Source organism: Bos indicus, chromosome 3 (assembly GCF_029378745.1).
Source record: "Bos indicus isolate NIAB-ARS_2022 breed Sahiwal x Tharparkar chromosome 3, NIAB-ARS_B.indTharparkar_mat_pri_1.0, whole genome shotgun sequence".
NCBI lineage: Eukaryota > Metazoa > Chordata > Mammalia > Artiodactyla > Bovidae > Bos > Bos indicus.
The window spans coordinates 31,862,008-31,887,298 of record NC_091762.1 but is presented as its reverse complement, the minus strand read 5'-3'; the positions used below and the strand labels follow the sequence as shown (position 1 = coordinate 31,887,298).

The window sequence follows — 25,291 nt, the reverse complement described above, 5'->3', positions numbered from 1 at the left end:
CTCATTTGACAACTGGGGACAATGTTAATTCCTGGGCAGGGTGATATTCCTGAAGTGCTGACACCCACTAAATGCTCCCTGAGCAGTAGCTGTGCTGGCCAGGGAGGGCAGGGTGGGAAGAGGATGTCAGGACTGGCTCCCTGGCTCTGCTGGTACCACTGGGGGAGCCAGTTTTCACACAGCAGGGTCAGCTACTAAGTTGGTTTTGTCCCTATGCCACACTCTGCAACAGGCATTCTGGAAAATGCAGACATGCCAGTGCGGGTCCCTGGGCGCCCACGACTGTCCACATAGAGCAGTCAGGGCTTAAGTGCTGAGGGTCCGGGTTAAGGAGCTTTCCTCCAAGGTGAGCTGGGGTAGGATCCCTGCGTGAAATAGGCAAGCTATCAAAAATAAGGGCAGTACTTGCTAGTACTTGAGTGCTGACTGTAAGCTAGCACTGTGGTAGCACTTTCTTCCCTTGGACCGTTTACAGTTTAATCTGCCCGAGGGCTCAGTGAAGTAGGTTCTCTTATTCCCACTTCTCAGGTGGTGACACCAGGACTCATTTGTATAACAGCTTCACTGAGGTCACCCAGTTCATATGCAGTAGACCTGGGCCCCACACCCAGTTCTGCGTCACACCAGTATCTGAACCAAAGCCCCATACATCGGCTGCTGGGTGCAGGCTGATAGGAGGCGAGCCTCATACCCTGCGGAACTCACACCTGCACTCCCACTCTTTGGATTTCTTTTGCTTGGCCCCTGGGGCATTCAGACAGGTGTCCTCCCAGCATCCTCTGCCCTCAGCCCCCACCAGGAGAGGCCTTGACGCTTAGAACCAGAGAAGCAGGAACAGCTGGTTCAGCTTCCCAGGTGAAGAAACGGGGTGGAGTGGGCACCCCTAGGCAGGTGAATAACCTCAGGCTCCTGGGAATCTGGCTAGAGAAGAGCAGGGGGGCGTAGCTGAAGGCCCACCAGCTGGGAGTGCCCTCTGCATGGAGTAGGTATGGGGGAGAGATCACTCAGGGTCCCAGGGTGCCCCCAGATCACCCTCTGAACCCTAGCGAGGATGAGAAGCCAGCAGTTTCAATGCCAGCCTTATCAGACCACAGTTCTTCAAATTAATGCACAATCCAATTTATTTTCCCTCTAGGAAATTACGTATTTTTAAAAAATACATGAAGAGTCGGAAAGGAGCCATGGCAACGAGGAGGCTGAGCATCAGAGACGAGGCCATGCCTTTTCTCCTGCAGCTGAGGCACCTGATCTTCCAGGTCAGTACCTCAGCCTGTGCCGTCTTCACATCATGGCGTAATGCACAGTGCGAATATTTGTCCAGGTCCCTGGGGTTAGCAGGGGCTGTTGCCTGTAGCCAGGGTGAGCATCCCGAGGCTCCAGCGAGGGCAGAGGGGCCCATGCCTTGCACACCTGTGCCAGGTGAGGGGGCTCTGCTCTGGGCATCTCCCCTAGCCAGGTGCTGCTCTGTAGCTGAGTCAAAGGGTGCAGATGGTTCAGAAGACACAGGTGAGTGCTTGCTAGGATTCACCCACAATAATCCTGTGGCAAATGGGATTTCTCTCCCATTTTATAGATGAGGAAACTGAGGCCCAGAAGCATTCAGTGACTTGCTCAAGGTAACAATAACCATATTGAGTGAGTGCATATGCTTTTGTCATGCTCCGTGCTGAATGCGTTGTACATATCATCTCCCTCTGTTGAGGGCCCCTACCCTACCTGCATGCTGTAAGTTGTCTGAGTGTTTACCGAATTTGCTGAACACACCAGTCTCTCATCAGATGAGGAGCACTGATGATGTACTTGGCCCAGGGGTAGGTCTCCAGTATAGAGGTAAACAAAGAAGTGGGCCTGCCCTTGGGGAGCCCACTATCTGAGACAGATCTGTAGCATCTGACATGAATAGGCTTCATTCACATATGTCTCATGCCAGGCATTGTCTGGACACTGGGCAGAGAAAGATGTAGCAGTGTCATCATGCCAGTCCTAGGGATGTGCTGACTAGTGGACGAGCCCAAATATCACCCAATCGATTACACTGCAGCAGGGTAAGCTTCAAAATAGAGGCCCCACCGACCCAAGTGGGGCCTGGAGGAGGTGACCCCTGCATTTTCTGGGGAAACCTGGGAGAGCATTGCAGATTCCACAGTGATAAGAGAAAACAACATTTATTGGGCCTCCACTATTGAACATCCATGGGAATAAGACATGGGTGTGTCTTAAGGACAAGAACTGGGTCTGCCCATGGAGCCTGAGTTCTGCATACTGTGCGTGCTGCGTGAGGGATTAGCGAATGATGAGTAATTGAGGTGCTTCTGTCATCTTCTTATTTTCTTATCTCGCCCTAATCTGGCTTTACCAAATGCTCAGAGAAGATAACTTATTACTAGAGAAACCCCTATTGCTGGGATAAAGATCTGCTTTGGGAGCTGGGGGGTTATTGCCAGAGAATGGATGCTAACATTCAGGTCCTGTTTCTTCCAATGTACTGCTGGTGGAGGGGACCCAGGCCCAGCTGCCAAGATGCTGGCTGAATTTCCCCTCATAGTTATCTACCTCTGTAGCTCTTGGCTTTGCTGTCTAAGCCATGTACATATTTATCTTCTCTGCATAAGTCCCTAGGATGTGTCTGCTTAGCCATAATGCCCAATGCCCTAGTATTTGATCAAATAGTGGAAGACCTGACTATATTCGCACCCTGACTCATGTGGTGGTGCCTTTATTCCCAAAAACACAAAGCAGTGGGCAGACTTTTGGTCAGTTTAGCTTCCTCCTGCTTCTGAGAGGAGCCGTCAACTTTCTCTCTTTGGCAGAAGGGACAGCTTAGGCCCAAGGGTGAATCTGAACCCTTAAGGCCTCGGTGGCAGAACAGGGCCAGAGTCTGAGGGGGTGGGGTTCCAGACTGCATTCGGGGAAATGATCCTACCTGCGGTGTGCCAGCTCCAGCTCTCTGTGTGCCAAGCTGCCCTTCAGACCAGCCCCTTGGCCCCTTGGCCAATTTCAGGAATCTGATAGCACAGTGATGCTCCCTCTCTTTCCTCCTTTCCCCTCTTCTTCCTTCCCCTTCCTTCCTCTTCTTTTTGGTCTGTCATTTTGACTAGTTCATAAGCCCCACTCTTTAGAGATGTCAGGCAGAAGGTGAGAAGAAATTTCTGGGCTCTCCTGGATATTCACACATAGAAAAGTCTTCCTCCTTAGAATCCTGCCCAGCCCCTCCTCTACTGCCAGCAGCCCCTCCCAGGACCCAGGGAGAAAGAGAGGGAAAACAAGGCAGGCTGGGATTACAATGGGAATAAAAGCAGCTCACCTTTCTGAGCTTTTCATGAATGATCTCCCTTAATCCTCATGACAGTCTAGGAGGCAGGTGTTATCAGACTCCCATTCTATAGATGAGGAAGTTGAGGCAGAGAGAGTTTAAATGACTTGCCTCAGCCCCATAGCTCAATGCAATGAGGCCAAGATGTGAACCCCAGAGCCTGTACTTGGCCGTTGCTACCTCCTTGGGAAGGGGGCAAGTCCTGAGAATACCTTCTGATGACATCTCCAGCTGTTGGCTGGCCATACTGACTCTGGGGAGGGTTTCCCACATGCCCGCCTGCTAGCGGCCTCTCCCCTCTCTCGTGGGCATACGTGTCTCATTCATGAAACACATCAGATTGAAAAGGGCCACCCCAAGACCTGCCCTGCCCTCAAGAACTTGAGGGAGGTAAGGATGATTAGAGTGGAATTAACTCAGATCCTATTGTTTCTTCCAACAAAGCCCTATATGTGCTTATATAGAGGTTCATCCATTCATTCCACAGACATTTTCAGAGCTTGAAGAGTGACTTGGCTTTTTGCTAGGGACTGCAGGACAGAGAAGAGGCTGCCATGGTTCTCTAGGTTGTTGTCACCTTATGGGTCTCCACCAACATCCAAACATACCCACCTTTACACCCAAACCTGAGGAAAAACAGGGGAACTCTGGGTAGGAGGGCCTCTGTTGTACCTTCGTTGGTTCATGTACTAGTCTCCATAGTTCTATGTTGTAAGTATTATTAGCCCCATTTTACAGATGAGAAAACAAAGACTTAAAGCAAAAGGCCAAGTAACTGGTCCCAACTCATATAATTACCCACTTGGTGACACTAAACTGCAGCCTGAAAGATTCCAAAGCTTACAAAAGGTCTTCCAAAGCTTTTCACCTCCCTGTCGCCCACAGAAGGTGAAAATAACCACACATCACAACTACATGCCATCACACCTGCAAACATACAAGTGGAAGCATCTGGTCTCAGGGATGCTTGTACAGCCTGCAAAGTCACACACACACACACACACACACACACACAGCACGTTCCTCATGTCCACACACACAGTTCATGCACAAATAAACATTTTTCCCTCTAACTTTTGAACTGTGAACACTCCAACTAGTCAATAAGCACATGGAAAAGAATCCAGCTTCATTATACACTAAAAAATGTGAATTAAGGCAGCAAGGAAATACTATCATTTTAGCCCATCGAATCAGCAAAAATTAGGAAAAAAATGAGAAAATAGTCCCAAAGAAGATGCATTGAAATGGGCACTTTCATATACTGCCCATTGGTACATCTCTTTTGGAAAGTGACTTGGCAGTATCCATCAAGAGATACAGAAGTGTCCAGGACCATTGGTCCAGTAATTTCATCTGAGTGTCATTCAGAAGTAAATGCATAAAAATGTTCAACTCTGCATTGTTCATAATAGCACAGACTTGATACTGACCCAATGGCTTACACTAAGGGATTGGCCATTGAGCTAGGCAAAGGGAACAACGGAAGCTATACATAAAAATACAGAAATGTTAAGAGTGGTTGGGTTTGAGCAACCAGAAGTCACAGTTACTTTTTTCCTCCTACCTTATCCACCTTCTTTCTTCTCAGGCAGAGAGAGGTGGAGGGTCTCCAACAGCTGAAAGGCTGAGCAAGAAACAACCCAGTGTTTTAGCACGGAGGGGTTTTCACCCTTCTGGGACCTCTTCTGTTTTTCTACTAATTTATCAAATATGCAATGGCCAGGCTTTCATATCCCTTAGAGACTGGGCTAAAACCCAAGGGCAACAGGACTGATGTTCTCCAAATTTTCTGGGTGCAGGTGAGAATGTGCATTTTTCCCCTAAGCTTGCCTTCTGGCTCCAAGCCCCAGGCTGGTTGTTCTGAGCAGCCTCCTTGACCCTCCCCCGGGTCTGCAGGGCAGATCTGGGCCTCGTTCAGCCTTCCAGGCTCACACGGGCAGGTGCACAGGCCTCGGGCTCTGTCCCATTTTGAGGAGATCTCAGGGCAGGGCCCTTGATGCTGGGCCCAGGGGAGGCCCAGCCCCACACCTCAGCTACCTAAGAAGACCCTCGGAAAGATAGAAGGCCCTGCCTCACTTTTCCTCTCATCTCTGAGAGGCCCAACTCAAGAAGAGAAGCAATTTGGGGTTCTCATTTGAACATGGGCAGGCCTTCTTCAATTTCAGGGGAGCTCACACATCCCCATGTGTGGCCACACATAAGCACACACCGTCTTTCACTGGCACACACACATGCGTGCACACACGGGTACACACACATTGCCCCTCCACCTTCGTGTGCTTAGATTCTGCCTGGATGGCGGCCATGAAAAGGGTCTCACACGTCTCACCCCTGAGGATCCAGGAGGAAAAAAGTACAGCGCAGCTAGAATTCAGCTTAGAGATATGCAACAAACAAAAAAATTCCCCAAGCCCAACAGGGATAAAAAGCTCATTAATGTCTCTGTTCCCCTACTCATTAAGCAAGAGCGCACTCATAAATATTCACAGAATTCTAAAGTAAGACCGAGGTGAAAGTTAAGTTAATGTGCAGCAATTAAGCCTGCTCACAGCTCTTGAGCAGCCTGACTGGGCTCTGGCCTCCCTCAAACTGCCAGTCTCCCAGCGGGGAGCAGAAGGGGCAGGGCAGGGGGCAGACGCTGAGTGATGAGCCCTCCCCACTCCCACCTCCGTGTACCCTCTTGCTAAGAGAGTAAAACTCAAATGTTCTCGCTAAAAAAGAAAAGATGAAGGCCCTGCTGGTGTCTTCTTATTAATAGATGAGAGCACTCCTCTGGTGGGAGGGTCTTAAAAATCACCAAGTGTCCATCACTTGGTCACCCTGTTTTTTTTTTTTTTAAATTTCAGTGTTATTGAGGTATAATTGACAAATAAAACATATTTATCTTCTCTTTTTGTGAGAACATTTGAGTTTTACTCTCTCAGCAGGGCCTTTGTATGAGCTGCTTTCACAAATAAATTTTACAAATAAAATTGCAAGATATTTGAAGTGTAGATCATGATGACTTGATACATGCATATACTTCTGAAAGGATGCCCCTCATCTAGTTAATTAACATATCCATCACCTCATATATTTACCTCTTCTTTTTTAGTGGGAATATTTGAGCTCTACTTCCTTAGAAAATTTCACTTATACAATACAGCATTATGAACTACAGTCACCATGTTTTATATTAGCTCCTCTGAAAGTTTGTACCCTTTTATTAACCTCTCCCTATTTCCCCTACCCTGCAACCTGGCAACCTCCATTCAACTCTCTATTTCTTGGTTGTTTTATTTTTTTTACTTTTTTTTTTTAGGTTCCACATGTAAGTGATGCCATGCATGACTTATCATTCTCTGGCTTATTTAACTGGGCCAACCACTAACAATGGGGTAACCAGTGTGTGACCTGTCCGAGTGGCCACACCAAGTGACTGAGTCCCAGAGCACATCCTACAATTCACCTTCAGCCTTTAGCCAGGACCAGGAAGGCTGTCACCTCCTGCAGGCATTTCCTCCAGGTTCTGCCCTGATCACTGCCTGCTCCAGGGCTTTCTGACTCTGCTCACTGCAGCCAGATTAATTTTCTTAAATGCAGGTTTAATTGCCTTCCTCCTTCCAAAAAACATTCATGGGCTCCCCATTGACTATGAATTAAGTGCAAACTCCTCGTGTTCTGTGGTCCAAATGCTCCTTTACAATCTTAATTACCATTACTCTTCACTCATTTCCCAAGTTCCAGCCAAATGGAACTCGAAGCTCTTCTTCAAACACACTTTACACTTTCCTGCTTCCAAGGCTTGTTTGTGGAGCTCCTACTTCCTGGGTTTCCTTCCCCTGCAGCTTTGACCTGTCAAAATCCTAGCCATGTTTCCCAGGCTTACTTCATACCATCTCTTCTATTAAACTACTCCTGTTTCCCACACTCTGATCTAGTCTCCCTCCAGGGTATTTTGCTATGTTCCAGTTGTGTGTATGTGTGAAGTTGCCTCAGTCGTATCCGACTCTTTTGTGACCCTCTGGACTGTAGGCTGCCAAGCTCCTCTGTCCATAGCATTCTCCAGGCAAGAATAATGGAGATTCTGTATTGGACTGGATTCTATACTGGATTGTCATGCCCTCCTCCAGGAGATCTGCCTGACCCGGGAATCCAACCTGCATCTCATTGTCTCCTACATTGGCAGGTGGGTTCTTCACTGCTAATGCCACCTGGGAAGCCCTATGCTCCAGTTATGTCTCTGCAGTTAGGCTAAAAATAATAATGAGGATAAGAGTTAGAATAGTATTAGTTCCTACTTACTGAGTGCCTACTGAGTGCTAGCTGCCTTGCACATATTATACCCTGCAAGGTAAACAGTGTTACCCCATTTCACAGGTGGTAACACTGAGGCTCTGAAAGGGTAAGAAGATCAACTTTGACTGGCTCTATGAAGTTTTTGTGGTTTCTTTTTTGCTCCATTATTTCACTCCTACTGTTGGAAGCTCCCTGGGTTGAACTGTGTCTTGTTACAAACATATATATAGAAATCCTAACCCCTGGAACCTGTGGAAGTGCCCTGATCAGGAAGAGGGTCTTTGTGGATGTAATCAAGTTCAGATGGGGCCATATTGCATTAGAGTGGCCTTTAACCCAATGACTAGTGTCCTTATAAGAGGGAGATGTGAACACACACAGAGGGAAGATGGCCATGTAAGGATGCAGGCGGAGATTGCAGTAATGCACGTACAAGTCAAGAACTGCGGGCAACCAGACAAGCCAGCAGAGAGGCAGAGGGCAGGTTCTTCCTCAGAGCCTCTGAAAAGGAACCAGCCCACCGACATCTTGGTTTCTGACTTCCAGCCTCCAGAACTGCAAGGGAATACATTTTGGTCATCCTAAGCATGGAGTTGGTGGTACTTTGTTACAGCAGCCCTAGGAAACAGATTTGTTCTTGTTGCTGTTCAGTCGCTAAGTTGTGTCCGACTCTGTGACCTCATGGACTGCAGCACGCCAGGCTTCTCTGTCCTTAACTATCTTCCGGAATTTGCTCAAATTCATGTCCACTGAGTTGCTGGTACTATAAATATAACACCTCCCTCCAAGGGCAGGATCTGTCCGCATTGTCCTTTCAGGTGCCTAGGGAGGCCTGTGGAGAGGAATGGAGATCTCCCTTCCTTGTGTGCAGAGGTTCCAGGGCTGGGAACAGATCCAGCTTTAGAGGTCTGGAGAGGCCAGTTACCTTACAGCTAGTTGGTAGTGGAGTTGTCCAGGACAGGAGCCCATGGCCTCAGCATCTGGGCAACGGGGCGCCTGGTGTGGACCTGTCTGTACGTGTGAGTTCAGCCCCGCCCGGGGCCTGAAAGTACATTTGGGTTTCTTTGGAGCCCTCATCTGTGGGCCTTTTAGAATGTCCTGGGTCTGTGGTGGTGCTGGCAAGAGGACTTGGGGAGGTCTTTCACCTGTCTGCTCAGGAAGCTGAGGGTGGCCCGCTCCAGGGTCCACCTGGGCCTTAGGATCACTTTGGGATTCCGGGTTTCCAGGGGGCAGCCTGAAGGCTGTGGGACTCAGGACACCTGGAGGTACCCAGTGATGAGCTGCAAGCCCCTCCCATTCCTCCACACCAGCTGGAGGCCCAGCCAGCATCCTCTCCTCCTGCAGTGCTAGTAGCCGGGTACCCCAGGTGCCCCTCACCCTGGGCTCCTGTGCCCTCTGTCAGCAGACAGTGGGCTCCTGGATAGAGAGCCAGGAGCAGTCACTGGGCCAGGGAGCATGCTACAGCCCCACTGCTGTGGGACGTGGTGAGCACAGCTAGCTCTGAGGGGTGTGTGTGTGTGCTGACGTCACAGAAGTCAGGAAGTGGGGTTCATCTCTTCGTTGTTTATCCCACCTTCTGGGACTGTGAGTGGTGGGGGTTCGGATTCTTGTCAGGAATTATAAGCTATACGCTGAGATTTTCCCCGCTATGCCCTTGACAGTGTGCCCTGATGAAATTGTACTTCTACTCTCCTCTTTGTGTGTCTTCTTTCATTTTTTTGAAGTTAAAAATTATATTCTCTTTATTCTAAGATGTACATGACTTTTACATTTTAATATTTCTGAAATAGTGTCATGATCTAGAATTAAGGTATACCTTTTTGTTGTTAGCTTCCCTTGTGGCTCAGATGGTAAAGAATCTGCCTGCAATGTGGGAGCCCTGGGTTCGATCCCTGTGTTGGGAAGATCCCCTGGGGAAGGGAAAGGCCACCCACTCCAGTATTCTGGCCTGGAGAATTCCATGGACTATATAGTCCATGGGGTCACAGAGAGTCGGACTCAACTGAGTGACTTTCACTTTCACTTTCTTTTTCTTGTTATGTAAGCAATTTATTACTGGGGTTAAATATAAATAACGTAAAATTCACCATTTTGACCATTTTTAGGTGTGTCTAGTTCAGTGGCATTAAATGCATTTACACTTTATAACTGTCACACCATCCATCTCCAGAACTTTCTAGTCTTCCCAAACTTAAATGATGCCTATTAAACACTAATTCCCCATTCCCTCCTCCCCATAGTCCCTGGCAGCCACCATTCAGCTTTCTGTCTCTATGAATTCGATTACTCTAAGTACCTCATATGAGTGGAATCATATAGTATTTGTCTTTTCTGTGTCTGGCTTAATCCCTTGGCATAGCATCCTCAAGGTCCATTTATACTGTAGCATGGGACAAAGTTTCCTTCCTTTATAAAGGCTGAATAATATTCCATTGTGTGTACCACATTTTGTCTACCCGTTCATCTGTGGGTGGATATTTGGGTTGCTTCTACCTTTTGGCTGTTGTGAATAACGCTGCTATGAGGGCTGCTGCTGCTAAGTCGCTTCAGTCGTGTCCAACTCTGCGTGACCCCATGGACGGCAGCCCACCAGGCTCCCCCGTCCCCGGGATTCTCCAGGCAAGAACACTGGAGTGGCTTGCTACTATGAGTATGGGTGTACAAACATCTGTTTGAGTCTCTGCTTCCAATTCTTTTGAGTATATACCCAGAAATGGAATTGCTGGATCATTTGGGAGTTTATGTTAATTTTTTTTTGTAGAAGCAATTTCCTCTGTATAATCAGAAATAGGGACATGAGAAGTGGAGAAGGGGAAAAGAACTAATATCTTGTGAATGCACTTTGTGCTAAGAATTTCATGTCATCTTTTCTAAACTTCACAACAAGCCTTTGAGTGAGATACCATTTCCACTTTGTAGATGGGAAAGCCAAGACACAGCCCCCTGTGGCAGGTCATGTGGTTTTTAAGTGTGGAGCAGCCATCTGCACCCAGACAGATGGTGGCGGGGCCCAGCCTGGGGGCTGAGCTGTGGGTGGAATCACAGGAGTCGGGGGTCCCACTGCTCCATGGTCTCTCTCCTTCTTTCCCAGTACCACCAAGTAGGCTGCTGGGGAGATGGTGAACTTTCTTCAGAGAACCCAGAGCGTCCTGCGGGTTGGGCAGGGGAATGTGTGAGTTTGTTGGGAGAATCCCTACCCGAAGCAAGCAGTGGTACGTGTGTCCTCCTTCAGTCTTCTTATCTAAATCTCCCTGCTCCTTTAAATGGGGTCTCACATTTCACAGTGGCCAAAGTCCCCACTGTCCCACTGTTCCCCCTCCGTTGAAGCTACTCTGGTCCCCAGCACAGCATGGCCTTCGCGTCACATCCCAGCCCGTAGATCAGGCCTGATGCTTCTAAGGCATCCAGAGATTGAGCTCATTTAAAGATTGATCCACTCCTTCTCTTTGTTCCCATTTTGAGCTTTGGTTCTTTTTTAATGGTGCTAGTTTTACGCTTTCCAATCTGAAGAACATTTTCCTTGATGGGAAAAGCAAAAGAAAAATAGAAGCTGCATAACGCATTTCATTGTGGGGCGCTTTTGCCCTGCAAAGCACTTCGTGACTAGCAGCTCATTTGGTCCTCCTGTGCGACCCTCACAGTGAAGCGGGGTGGGGTTATGAGCTGGTCAGTGAGGCTGAATGACTCACACAAGGTCCCTCAGCTAGTTAGCAGCCCAGGCAAGACCGGGAGGTACCAACCCACGGCCCGAGATCTTAGGGGAAGTTGATTATACAAGCACGAATAATCCCAATCAGGAGGCATCTAAAGCCACTAATGTAGCCACGCTGGGGACTCTCTGTACAAATTCACATTTGAAAACTGAAACAAAAGGAAAAGGCTGCTTTAGTTGTGAATAGACAAAGCCAGCACTGGGGAGCAGCGTGGCCCCCAGAGAAGGATGTGGAAGATGCTGGCTTCCTAGGGAAAGTGCAGAGGCGCACTAAAAACGTTTTTAGCTGTGCTGCTAGCATGATCCCATGCCCTTCCCAACTCAAAGGAAAAATAGAGTCCAACAAACATAACAAAACCAAACAAGAAATGACGATCACAGCAAAGAACAAGACAGGGTCAATCTGCTGCTTAGAGGAAAGTGGAGAGAGACACTGACCTCGAGGAGACAGCTCTGTGGAAGGCAGGGGAGCGCCGAGCGGGGGCTCCTAGCTGATGGGGGCTGAGGGGAGGTGTCCAGGCTTCGGCAGCCGTTGGCCAGCCGGGTGACTCATAGCCAGCCACCCCGCTTTCCTGCCCCCTCGTGTTCCAGATGCCCAAGTGTTTACCACACTCCACTCCTCCTTCTCCTGCCCTGGCTGTTCTGCTCTGTCCACACACCACCTGCATTATTAAATGCCAGCCAGATGCTGTTGTCTGCTGAAGGTACAGAGCTTGCAGCTTGCACGTGCTTTGTTAGGAAGAGAGATTCACAACAACACTCATCTAACGAGACTAATCTAAGTCATCAAACTAAGGCTTTCTCCTTGGTATGATCGGAAAGATGGACAGAAAACTGAAAAAAAAGCTTAAAAAAATAATTCTGCATCTGTATATACGCCACCAAAATTGCCTCAAGCTTCATTTAGAGTCATTTTGAGGGGTGCCAGTGGTCCAGGCACCACACAATGGGAAACAGTAGAGTACAGTGGGGGTCACTAGTGCCCCAAAACTCTTATGAGTTTTTGACCTATGAGTCTGTGGTCCAGGATCCTCCTCCTTTTCTAGCACAACAGCCCACTGTGTTCAGTTTTTCCTGTCAACTCTCACGTGCTTCCTCACTGTGTGTGCATTCCTGGCAGTATATGGTTTAAGTTCTTTGGGTGGATCACAGCACTTCCCGCAGGCCAGACCCACTTGAAGATTTAAGGTGTAAGGTGACACTGGCCACATGACTGCACTTGTGTGTTGCATTTGTCTTCAATTATGTAACTTTCTTTCTAGTCTTTTCATATTTACTGAACTTTTAAAGTTTCTTTTTTTTTTTCATAATGAAAGTCATGTGTGTTCATTGAAGGAAATCTAACCACCAAGCAGAAATGCAGAAAGAACTAACTGTCCATCGTTCCATTACCCAAAGACACCACGTAAGTATGTTGTTTTCTACCAGTATTTCTTGCTGCTGTTTTAGAAATCTGTGCAATTTTGTCTCCTGCATTTTCCCACACCGCCATGAACTCATCATAAACATGATCCTGGGGACTTCCCTGGTGGTCCACTGGCTAGGACACCAGGCTCCCGATGCAGGGGACCCGGTTAACTCCCTGGTTGGGGAACCAGATCCCACATGTTGCAATTAAGAGTTCGAATGTTGCAACTAAAGATCTTATGGGTTGCAACTAAGACTCAGCACAGTCAAATAAATAAATAAATATTTTTGAAAACATCATTCTATATGGTTGCATTTCAATCACTTCTAACTTTTGCTCTTACAAATAACACTATTAATAACTGTTAATACCACTATTAATACCTTCTGAATTAGCACTATTTCCACAGGATAGATCTAAGAAGTGACTATCCCACCTGCAATGTTTGAATGGGACTATTTGCTGCACACTTAGCAGATTTGGATACTCATTTAAAAAACTAGAAACGTTTGCAAATTTGCAAGGCAAAAATAGCTATCTTGTCTGAATTTTCATTTTGATTACAAGTAAGATTAAAGAATTTTCATCGTTTGGAAAGCTGGCTTTATTTCTTCTTTAGTGAATTGTTTTCTCATCCTTGGCTCACTTTCCCATTGTGCTTTGGGGGTTTTATTATTGATATGTTTGAACTCTTTATATGTTAAAGATATTAACCATTTATCCAATATTTGCCGCAACTGTATTTTTCCCAGTTGGACTTTTAAAACTCCAGGTTCATTAGAGGTATCTCATGTAGCCACACTGATTTTTTTAGATGCCCTATTTTCTTCCTAGTTAGAATTACATGTGATTTTTATTGTTATAATTCTATTCTTAGAGTCTCTCATTCCTTGTGAGATATGTTTTCTTCTAGCAGCCATGGGACCGTAATAACGTTACTCCTGACTTCCCAGGTCTAGGATATGTGTTTGCTGTGACCTGGCATGCTTGCCCATTGCATGCACTGCCCCTCTCTTGATCCCTTGTTAGCACACAGAGACGTTTGGGTCTCAGGCCCTCAGGCATGATGTAGGGTTTTTACTCTTTCTCTTGTTAATGTTTGTTTGAATCAGAAGGTTGCTCACAGGTGGGTTATTTTGTTCATGAATTCTGAACAAAATAGTTTCTGAAAGGTTCCTAAAGCTGAATAATTCATTCAGGGTTTTCATAGGACATGGCAAAGTCCTTACTCATGGGAGATATGGATTTCCTATAATAATAATAACAGCTCACACTGAAGATGTTTTAGTTGCTCACTCATGTCTGACTCAGTGACCCCATAGAATGTAACCCGTCAGGCTCCTCTGTCCATGGAAATCTCCAGGCAAGAATACTGGAGTGGGGTGCCATTCCCTTCTCCAGGGGACCTTCCTGACCCAGGGATTGGTCTCCTATATTGCAGGCAGATTCTTTACCATCTGAGCCACCAGGGAAGCCCATCATTGAACGATCATTTCAAATAGGCCACTCATTCTAAGCACTTCACATGAATTATCTGGTTTAATCTCCAACAATCCTACGAGGATGGCACTATTATTATTGCCAGATTTCAGATGAGAAAACTAAGGCACAGATTGAGTAATTTGCCCAAATGAGGAGCAGAATGGGGAGACATGCGCACATAGTGTGCGCTCCTAGGAGAGCAGATGTGCATGCCGATAGCAGTGGGAATTTCCCTGAGTGGAGTGGGTGAGATATGAGGAAACAGGAAGTGTCCAAAGGGGAGAGAAGGCAACAGGGGCTGAGCCGACCAGAGTGAGTACCCTGTGTACTCTCCTGCTGCGCTCCTTGACGCTCTTGTGGTCACAATGCAGGAATCCTATTTGAATAGGAATCTCAGCACTCCCCAGGGGGCCCAGGACACTGAGCAGGCAGAATTTCATACCTGCTGACTTTGCAAGTCAAGTACTGGGGTTCCTAAGCCCAGTGAGGGCCCAGAACAGATAACTGCAGTGATTACAATGGCAATAGCTCACTTGAAGTGAACACTTAGTACATGCCAAGCACTGAGCTAACAACTATGTATGCATCAGCTTACGCACTCCTGATACCAATCCTAGGAGGCTGGAGCTATTAATATTACTATACCCATTATTTATGTATTTATTTTGGCTGTGCTGGGTCTCTGTTGCTGTGTGGGCTATTTTCTAGTTGGAGTGCGCTGACTTCTCACTGCAGTGGCTTCTCTTGTGGAGCATGGGCTCTAGGCCCATGGGTTTCAGTAGCTGCAGCAGGCAGGCTCAGCAGTTGTGGTGCATGGACTTAAGTTGCTCTGTGCCATGGCATGTGGAATTTTTCCCAGACCAGGGATCAAACTCATGTCCCCTGCATTGGCAGGTGGATTCTTATCTAACTGTACCACCAGGGACGTCCATTATACCCATTTTGTATATGAGGAAACAGACTCAGAGAGATTACAAAGCTTTCGTTAGAAGAGCCTGCATGACTCCAAAGTCTATATATTGTCCCACTCCCCTCTGACACCCCCTCCCCCAGGTGGGTGGTGTTGGTCTCATCTAGCTCCTCCCTCCCTCCTGCTCCAGACACCCTGATGATCAGCCAGGGCTGAGGGGAGGAAGACGAAATGGAGCTTCACTGGTCCAGCAGGAGACCCTGCCATTCTTTCTCTAGAGCCCTGGGATAGAGAGCGAGTAAGAAAGAAGGTTTGCAGCTTCCGGGTTGTTCTATTCCATCTCCGTCCTCTTCTGCTCAGGGGCTTCTCCAAAGGGAGAAGCTCTGCCCCTCCACTGCAAGAAGCGTGGCCTGATGGGGCACATCTGGGCATGGGAAGCCCAGTGACCAGGGTTCCAGCCACTTTTGCTGGGTTCAGGGCTGTGTTCAATGCTGGCATCAAGATCAGACAAAGGCTTTTTCCTTCCTTCACAGAGCCTGACATTCACACAATGTTCCGGGGCTCTGTGAACAAAGCTGGGACCCAGCTTTTCCTTCCATCTACCTGTGGCTGTCTCATAATAACTGTCTTGCTTTATGGGCTTCTGTTTCGGCTTTGAGCTTGTTACTGCTCTTGTACGAAGAGACAAAGAAGAGTGCGTGTATACTCTTCAGCTCCATCTCCCGTTGGTCACAATGTGAACCCTCTCTCCTGGTTGAGCCTGCTCTCTCCCTGTCTCCTCAAGGAACACATGCCCTCTGTGGGCCTCAGGTGCTGCCAGCTGCTGCCTTGACAAGCCCTCTGGTTGGAAGGCTCGGAGGTATTTATTTAGGTCCCCGAGAAGGCTCGGTAGTCCCTAGTTCACAGGCCTTTCCAGGGAGGATGGATTTTCACTGTTACTTCTGGGGGAGCCCTGGGATCTGTTAGGTGCCGCAAGCCTGGTAGGCTGGGGTTTGGAGGGAGCCCACCTGCAAACTCCGCTCAGCTTTCTGTCCTCTGATTTGGACACTCGGCTTTGCCTTTTGCTGTTCGCACCACCCTCTTTGCCTCCGCTTCCCCCCACAACCCCCTCCCCCCTCCCCACCACCCCCAACCCCCACCCCGGCCTTCACCACACCAGTCACTGCTGGGGTCTTTCTCTGAACAAATGAGGTGCCCAGAACCAACGCACCACCTCCTAGCTGCCTTCCAGCCTTGTGATGCTTACAGCCCTCTGCAGCCTTGCTCACACCCCAAGCAGTGCTCCCTTTGGCCTTGATGCTGGGTCTGTCGGGGCCATTTCCCCAGCCCTGGTGCTTGGCAGTCTTTCTTCCCCAGTAAACTCATTAGGTTGAGGTCTCAGCACTCATTCAGGAATCACCCTAGACACCAAGGTGAAGAAGACAAATCAATATATTTCCCACTTCCACTTTAGTCAGGAGCAAGTCACGTGAACAAATGGTTGCACCACTGTGTGAGGAGCACTAGAATGCAGTCAGACGAGGAAGACTGGGAACTGAGGGAGAAGGTGACCAACCGCATCTCTGGTGTGCTTTTGTGTGTGATCAGAGGTGGAGTGGGTGGGAAGACCTAAAATGAAAGTGGGTGCTTGGGCAGTTCTTGAAGGATGAGTAGGAATCCTCTAGGTGGACAAGCTTCTGCTGAGTGTAGAAGGGGGCAGTGAAACTGGGCTTTCCAGACAGAGCAGAGTGGACGAGTGAGGCAGCAGTTTAGGAATGCCGTGGGTAATAGGGGTGTACAGGGTAAGAGAGGATGAGTTGGGCAAACCACGAAGCCATGGTAGGTGAGGGCTGAGCCAGGGGAGCTCCTAAGGTCAACAGCATCATCAGCGAGGCAGAGAACAGTCTTCAGGAGTGGAGAGACGACGTGTCTGCCTTAAGATGTGAAATTTGAGGCAGGTGCGAGAACAGGTAGACACGTTACTGTCCCTTGGCTGTCGTCTCTCCTGACTTTGAGCACTGTCCCTGTGTGACATTATCCGCTCACCACCAGAATAAGTGACAGCTCTTACATTTCAGTCCCTGTCCAGTCCTCCGTTCTGAGATCAGACTCATATAATCCAACAGCTCATTCAACATCACCTAAATGAACCCCCTCTCCCCAGCACTCCAGTCTCAGCATGCTGTGAACTGAGCTGATGAACCAAAGGTAAGTGCTACTCCTCGGATGTGCCGACGGACGTGCCGTCTCAGGGGCAGTGCCCCCTGACTGCCTGAGTTAGCATGCAGGGCAGCATCCTAGACTCCCCACAGTAGGAACATGGCTTAGCATGTCTTTGATGTCAAGCCTGCTCATTTACGCTCCCTCCCCTAATCTCTACTGCTGCTCCCCTGGTCCCCATCATCTCTTCCCTGGACTATAATTACAACTGTCTGCACTCCCCTCCCCTCAGTCCAACTCTCTACCAGTCCATCCTCTATTGCCAGCAGGGTGGATCTCAGTCTATATTTATTTATTTCTGCTTCCCCACTAGAATATAAGTTCCATGAAGGCAGAAACCTTCTCTGTTCACTGTTCCCAGCACCTGGCATATAATAGGAGCTCAATAAATATCAGTTGAACATATGACTAAATGAATCTTAACATTCAAATCTGATCCCTTCATTCCTCCAGACTCCAGTGTGGCTCCTTAGAGGGCTAAAGACAAGAGCCCATTTCTTAGTGTAGCATGCATTATTGCTCGGGTCTGGCCCCAGTTTAGTTCTTAAGCCTCTTGGACTTACTCATGACTCTGTATCTGCCTACATTCCAACTGTGATCACTTCCTTGCAGTTCCTTGAGCATCTCTGAAGCCAGCAGTTTTCAAATTACAGTCTGCAGAGTCCTGTGGGTCGGGTCTTGAGACTCAGAGAGTCAGTGACTATATGGGTAGAGGAGCATTCGGAGTGCAAGAATGAACAATAGATTTTAGTTGTAAATGTGATATGAAAAGCACATTGTATGGTTCAGATTCCACAATGCAACCAACCCACTACCTGCAGGGGGTGTAATGGTAAAGAATCCGTCTGCTAATGCAGGAGACGCACGTGATGCGGGTTTGATTCCTGGGTGGGGAAGATCCCCTGGAGGAGGAAATGGTAACCCACTCCAGTATTCCTGCCTGGGAAATTTCATGGGCAGAGGCGCCTAGCGGGCTGCAATCTATGGGGCTGCAAAGAATCAGATACGACTTGGTGACTGAGCACGAACACATGCACAAAAAATAATATCCGCTACCTGACAAGGCTACAAAAGTACTTCCTGCCTTTCCAACTCCTCATCTTTGTGACAGGGCTGGGACTAACGTGCGGTTCCTAAAGCTCCTAGAATGCCAGATTTAAGGAGGCCCACACTCTCAGGGCCCACCCTGTGCTGGCATGACCTTGGATGAGGGTACGGACTTAAATCTTCTGCCCTAGGTGCCTTGCTTGTCCTGACCCCAGTCCTGGCAGTAAATGCTGTGTGGGTCTGGGTTTTCTTCAGATACCTCAGCTAAAACCTCATAGAACAACAGATTGAAAGCAGAGATAGATGAGAGAATCCAGCTGTTTTCTATTAAGGCAGGCCTTAAAGAGATTTGCAACAAGGTAAAATAATGCCACTCTTCTCACTGGTTTTATTTTGGAAAATACAGCTATTTTTATAAGATTATGTTAACATGCAATGGAATTATTATTTTTAAATAAATTAATGAATGGATATTTTAAATACTCAAAAAATTCCAGTTTTAATTTCTAATACCATATACATCCCACAAAAATAAAGTGCTTTGGGAGTCTCAATAATTTTTCTGAGATCAGAAAGTTTGAGAACTGCTCTATTAAACTAGAAGATGTGGGGAATCACTCTTTTTATATAAAGGTAAACACGGTTTGCATGAATTTTATAATTAAACAGAACTTCAGACAAATTGAGGTAGATCAATTCAGGCAGCACTCCTCCTGGCCTTAAAGTCTGTAATCCCTTTTTCTTTTAATGTGAAATCGAAAAAAAGTGAAAGTGTTAGTTGCTCAGTTGTGTCCAACTCTCTGTGGCCCCGTGGACTGTAGCCATGAGGCTTCGAACTCTGAGACTAGCCTGGGTTGCTGAGTGACAGTACGGATCAGATTTGGCAATTCTTTTTCTGGGTTTGTTTTTTTTCTTTCTGGAGACTTTCTAATTTCCTGAAAAATTTCTAGGGAGGGTTTGGCCAATCAAAGGTATCTTTAATAAACATTAATGGAATTCTCCAATTATCTCTTCTATAATTTTATATCTCTTCCTTCTCTAAACTGTTTTCATCTTTTCTGAAAATGTCTCCTAAAGGTCAGGGCAGCTTGAATTATTTTCAAGACCAGTGCAGGGAAAGGTGAACATGGAGGGGGTCCCCAGGTCCTGCTTGACTTAGACTCACAACTCCTTCATCTGAAAGTTCAATTTTCAGTTTAGATCGAGTTTCTCTCCGTGTGTCTCCCCCAGCTCCCCCTCTCCTGCCCCCCCAATGTTGTGGCAGAGTAACAAATGTGATGCTGGAGATAACTGGGCGGAAGAGAAAGGTAGTTCTAATGAATAAATACACCTTTGGTAAACCTTCCCACCAACATGCCTTCGTAACTAAAAACAGCCACTCTATTCCCCATGGTTGCTGTGAAAGTCGACAGGCTTTGGTATTTCTATGGGAGCCATCTCTCTTCCCTCACCAGCAAACAGACATTATACCAGGTCCAGGAAATAATTAAAGTTTCAGGGGCGGCTGGGAGGCAAGAGGGGAGAGAGCCAGCAAAGCATTAGGACCAAACACTGGCAGTGTTATCAAGCTGGCCGTGGTCCCTAGTTCCTGGTGGCAGCCGAGCTTCCGCATTCATTCATTTTCATGGAGATAGAGAAGAAATGGAGGCTTTGCTTTTTGCCAGTTTTGACACCTCTCTGCTTTGCACATTAACAGGCTTGCCGTTTGACACCATGTCTGATCCATCCACTGCTCTGCAGAGGTGTCAGGCAAACTTGCTGGAGATACTAAAGCCCAATTATGGCGCCCAGTTTACACTTGGATCTTGACAGATGCTGGAAACCTTTTAGACTCTGGGATGATTAGTGCAGACCTTTCTCTTGCTTGCAAGCAGCCCGGAACACTTGCACCTGTTTGGTCGGCATCCAGTGCGTCCCTAATGAGTGGCCTTCCCCAGCACGGCCCAGAGGGGCGGCAAAGGCTCAGTGACAAGGAGCCGGAGGCCCACAAAGGAAAGGTGACTTGCCTGAAATTATACGTCAAGCCTGTAACAAGTCTTCAGCTCCTTAGGAATCATGCTCAAAATGAGAAATTCAGACAGGTCGAAGCAAGAGCATCAAGCCAGCCAGAATTTGTTGGATGAGGAAGAGAATGAATTAAGGGTACTGCTGTCCAAATATTGATGGTGTTGATTTCTGGAATAATTACTCTGCCTTCTGCTGCCCATACACAAAGGCCAGGAGTCTCAGACGGAGTCTCTCAATGTCACTTTCTTTATGAATTTCCTAATCCAGGGGGACATCTCCCTAAATATAGAACTGATAAATGGTACATACATAGATGTTCAGGGAAGGTGGTTTTGGGCAGTTGTAGCTAAAAACCTTTAAGAACAAACTAATCTGACTAAAGCTGAAAAAGAAAGAGTGAAGAAAACCCAATAAGAAGTGGCACTGATTGGGGCTTATTTCAGGAGGAAAATGGACTGTCCAGGGTATGGGTGAAGGGCCCAAACACACAGGCTAAGAGTGGGAAGAAGGCTGGTTTCCCATAGTTAAGAATACATCCTTGACAACACAGGAAGTACGGCTCTGAGTTATCTGAGATGGCCACTTGGGTGAGCCTCACTCCACTCATGCAATTTCACATGGGACCAGACCAAGGAGTTAAGCCATGGAGAGGTTTAGGTATGTTCATCCAGCTCTCTTCCTGTTTCTGGGACCACCTGAAAGTCAGAAGAGGAAAATGCCTGGGAACAGAAGTAGCCTCTGATGCCCGCTAGAACTTGCAGACACTCCTATGAGGGGCAGGTGTCTCTAAATACTACAACAGAAATGAATTCTAATCCTGTTGCTCAGACTCAGATTTACTGCTCCTTCTATTAAAAAGAGCTTGAAAAACAAAACCCAAGAGCTTAAAACCAGAACTCGAGTCTTATCAAACTTAAAAGATATTTTCCCCAGCTTAGGCTTCCCTGGTGGCTCAGAGGTTAAAGTGTCTGCCTGCAATGCAGGAGACCTGGGTTCGATCCCTGGGTCGGGAAGATCCCTTGGAGAAGGAAATGGCAACCCACTCTAGTATTCTTGCCTGGAGAATCCCATGGACGGAGGAGCCTGGTGGGCTACAGTCCACGGGGTCGCAAAGAGTCGGAGCGACTTCGCTTTCACTTTCCCCAGCTTAACATACTCATCTCAGGTCTCTCTGGCTTGCTTTCACTTGCAGGTTGTTATGGTCCTCAGTCTCTACTCTCCCTACTGACTGAGAATGTGATCTGAAGCTTAGAAAGGAATTCCGATCACCTCATCTGATCTTTTATCCAAAATAGAACCTCTCAACAGCAAGCTTGATGGGAGGCCATCCAGTCTTTGAACTCTGGTCACAATGAAGAACTTGATTACTTTTCCGTGCAATTAGATTATCAGAGACACCAACCATGAGAGAGTCTTCCTCAAGATGAAGCCAAAATCTGCTTCCCTCTGACTTGTATGAAAAAGTGAAAGTGATAGTCGCTCAGCCGTGTCTGACTCTTGGTGACTCCATTGACTGTAACTCGCCAGGCTCTCTGTCCATGGAATTCTCCAGGGAAGAATGCTGGAGTGGGTTGCCATTTCCTTCTCCAGGGGATCTTCCCAACCCAGGGATCGAACCTGGGTCTCCTGAATTGCAAGCAGACTCTTTTACTGTCTGAGCCACCAGGGATGCCCCTAACTAGCATGTGTGCATGCTCAGTCGCTTCAGTCATGTATGAATCTTTGTGACTCTATGGACTACAGCCTACCAGGCTCTTCTGTCCATGGAATTCTCTAGGCAAGAATACCGGAGTGGGTTGCCATGCCCTCTTCCAGGGGATCTTCCCAACCCAGGGATTGAATCCACGTCTCCTGCATTGCCAGTGGATTCTTTACCGCTGAGCCACTGGGGAAGCCCCTAACTAGGATACCTGGGTCCTAATTCTGCTTTCTGAGGATACATGAAGCAAGTTTCTTATTTATTTTTTATATGACAGCTCTGCAGGTATTTGAAGACAACCAGCAGATCCCTCTGCATCTTCCTTCAATTTTCCTAGCAGGTCATGGCTCAGGCCCCTCACTAGCCAGATTGCTCAACTGTGGACATGCTTTAGTCTGTCAATATCTTTCTTGAAATGTGGGGACTTGTTCTGAGTACAGATAATTCAACTCATCTGCATCCAGTGAGTTTGAACCACCCTGGAGAGACAGACAGCAACCTGGATCCCAGTGACTTGGAGGGCTCTCCGTCAGCTAAGAGTTAAGCTAGCGCTGTTTTTTGGAAAAACTCCAGGCTGATTATCCTCCAAAGCAACCTGCAGAGGTGGAGGCAGTGCTGGCAGGAGGTCTGGAAGGGAAGCAGCCAAGCCTAATGGGGGGGGGGCGGGGGCGGGGGTTTAACTCTTGACCTTTGGACACTCTGCATCTTCTGCTTGGCCCCTGCTGGGAGCTGTGCTTCTTGGCAGTGGTTGGGTGGGGAACTGTGTGTCTGGGTGATCCATTTTAGTTGTTGATTTTATAAAAAATATTCAGAAAATCAGTGTCTGTGTCATTTTATGTAAATCCAGATCCATCTGTCATTGTCTATTGTACCTCCAGGCACTGTAGGAAAATTTTTTAATACATTGTTGTTTTTCTCCAAAGGCATGTGGTAATATCTTTAGAAATCTCTTGTGTAAGGAGATTTTTTTTTTTTTTTTTTTTGGTATAATGCATGGCTTCATGCCCTGAAAGTTGTTGAAATTCACATGGGTAGATTCAGGACAAGCCTTCTGGTCATCTGAGATATGTGACAAGTCAACAGGAATCCCAAGGGACCAAATCATTGCATTCCTTTTGCTGTGTCCTTGTCTGGGCACTGCCAGCTTGGGCCTCTTGCCTTCTCTCTCTCTCTCTCTTTTTCTCCTAAAGCATAATTACTGCTGGGTAGTTCTGCCGAGACTTCATGTCTCTCTCATCCATCCAATTCTCTTTCCCAGTAATCTGACACCCTTTGGGCCCCAGCTTTACCCAGAACCTTCTTGACAATTAAGAGCTCCACAAAAAGTGGTTCTAATAGATGATTATTCTCAGTCTGCCCTCCAGTGATGTGGATTCCATTGTCATTCTCTCTCAAGTTTATCTCCCATGGGAATGGCTCTTCCCCTCTGAACCCCTAGAGCCACCAAGGGCAGCCACCATTTCACCTGAGAGGCCCTATGGATGGGGTACTCAGAGTACCAGCACTTCCCCAGCCCGGCTGGAGGGGCAGAATAGCAGTCACTGCTGGCTAAATGCTGACTGTGTGTTGGCCCAGGCATGCACGTGATCCCACAGAAACCCTGTGAGATTCATATTGATGATTTCTATTTTATACAAGAGGACACTGAGGTTCACAGAAGTTGGGTAAATTTCCAAAGCTTGTGTATTCTCTCTGAGCTAACCAGGCTCCTCTCTCTATGGGGATTCTCCAGACAAGAACACTGGAGTGGGTTGCCATTCTCTCCTCCAGGGGATCTTCCCAACCCAGGGATCGAATCCTGCATTGCAGGCAGGTGGATTCTTTACTGTCTGAGCCACCAGGGGAGACCAAGAATCCTGGAGTGGGTAGCCTAACCCTTCTCCAGGGGATCTGCCCAACCCAGGAATCGAACTGGGGTCTCCTACATTGCAGGAGGATTCTTTTACCAGCTGAGCTACCAGGGAAGCCTGAACAAGCACAATAGGAAATATACAAATGTCTAGGTATCAATGTAGTTTAATAGAAGCACATGCTTATCAACAACAGTTGCTTTTTTCCCAGGGTACTTCCATATTTATTAATTGATTTATCCTCTCAGTCTCCCTGCAAAATTGACCAAAAGATGCCCTTATCAATACTCTGAGGATAAGGAAGCAAAAATCCAGACAGGCTTAAGGACATACTTAGGGCTTCAATGAATGAATGACAAAGATTGTCACTTCTTCCTGGTGGCCTTTTCTCTGAATTGAAGCAATAACTCTCAGGTCCAGTCTTTTCTCCAAGGTAAATCATGAGTTCCCTGTGACTCCCCCAGCTATTCTCTGAGATGCTGAAGACCCCTTTGAAATAAGGATCTGAAGTAAGGTAAGGGGCTCATAGTGCCCACATCAGACCCTTTGCCCACAAAGATCAACTTCCTATTGTGGACCAGGGGTTAGGGCCACCCAATGGCTCTATCAGGTTATTACCATTAATTGCCCATTTTGCAGATGAGGAAACAGAACTGGAGAGGTTAAATGACTTTACGAGGTTCCTACAGCTAGCAGGTGGCAGAGCCTGGGCTTGAACCCAGGAAATCTGGGCTCCAAGCTGAGACTCCTCTTGTGGTCTGAGCAGTGGAGTCCTGCCAGGCTGCCTGATCTGGACTCTGAGATGTTAGATCAGCACCGGATCACTCTTCCTTTCACAATCACATTGCCCAGAGCTATGTATTAAGATTTGGTCCTTCAAAAGCCCAAGATGTCTTTCCCAAAAGCTGTATTTAATTTGGATGTCCCCCAAGACACACTTACATAATAAGTCACTTTTATGCTAAATGTAGGAGTTTATACTCTTACCCATTATATTTTTTAATCTTACTCATTATATTTTTTAAATAAACTTAAAAAATTTTGGAATAGTTTTAGATTTACAGAAAAATGGTGAAATCAGTACACACAGAGACCCAGTTTCCTCTATTATTAGCATCTTACATGTTAATATGGTAGATTTTCCCACAATGAATGAATATTATTGATATATTATTATCTAAAGACCACACTGTATTCAGAGTTCCTTAGTTTTTACTTAGGATCCCATCTAGAATATCACATTACATTTAGTTGTTAGGTCCTGTTAGGCTCCTCTGGACCATGAAAGCTTCTCAGAATGTCTTTGTTTTTGACAATCTTGACCGTTTTGAAGTGTACTGGCCAGGTAGTTCATAGAAGGTCCCTTGATTGGGATTTGCCTAG

General features: G+C 47.1%; 1 protein-coding gene and 1 long non-coding RNA gene across 3 annotated transcripts in view; one reads left to right on the top strand and one right to left on the bottom strand.

The window, feature by feature from the left end:
• Window positions 1-25,291, bottom strand: part of KCND3 (potassium voltage-gated channel subfamily D member 3) — a 231,573-nt gene that overhangs the window by 41,574 nt on the left and 164,708 nt on the right. The gene's annotated exons all lie outside the window — the stretch shown is intronic.
• Window positions 1,111-21,646, top strand: LOC139182169 (uncharacterized). Its single transcript, XR_011565754.1, has 3 exons — window positions 1,111-1,256; window positions 12,623-12,711; window positions 21,552-21,646. It is a non-coding gene; the product is annotated as an uncharacterized lncRNA (long non-coding RNA).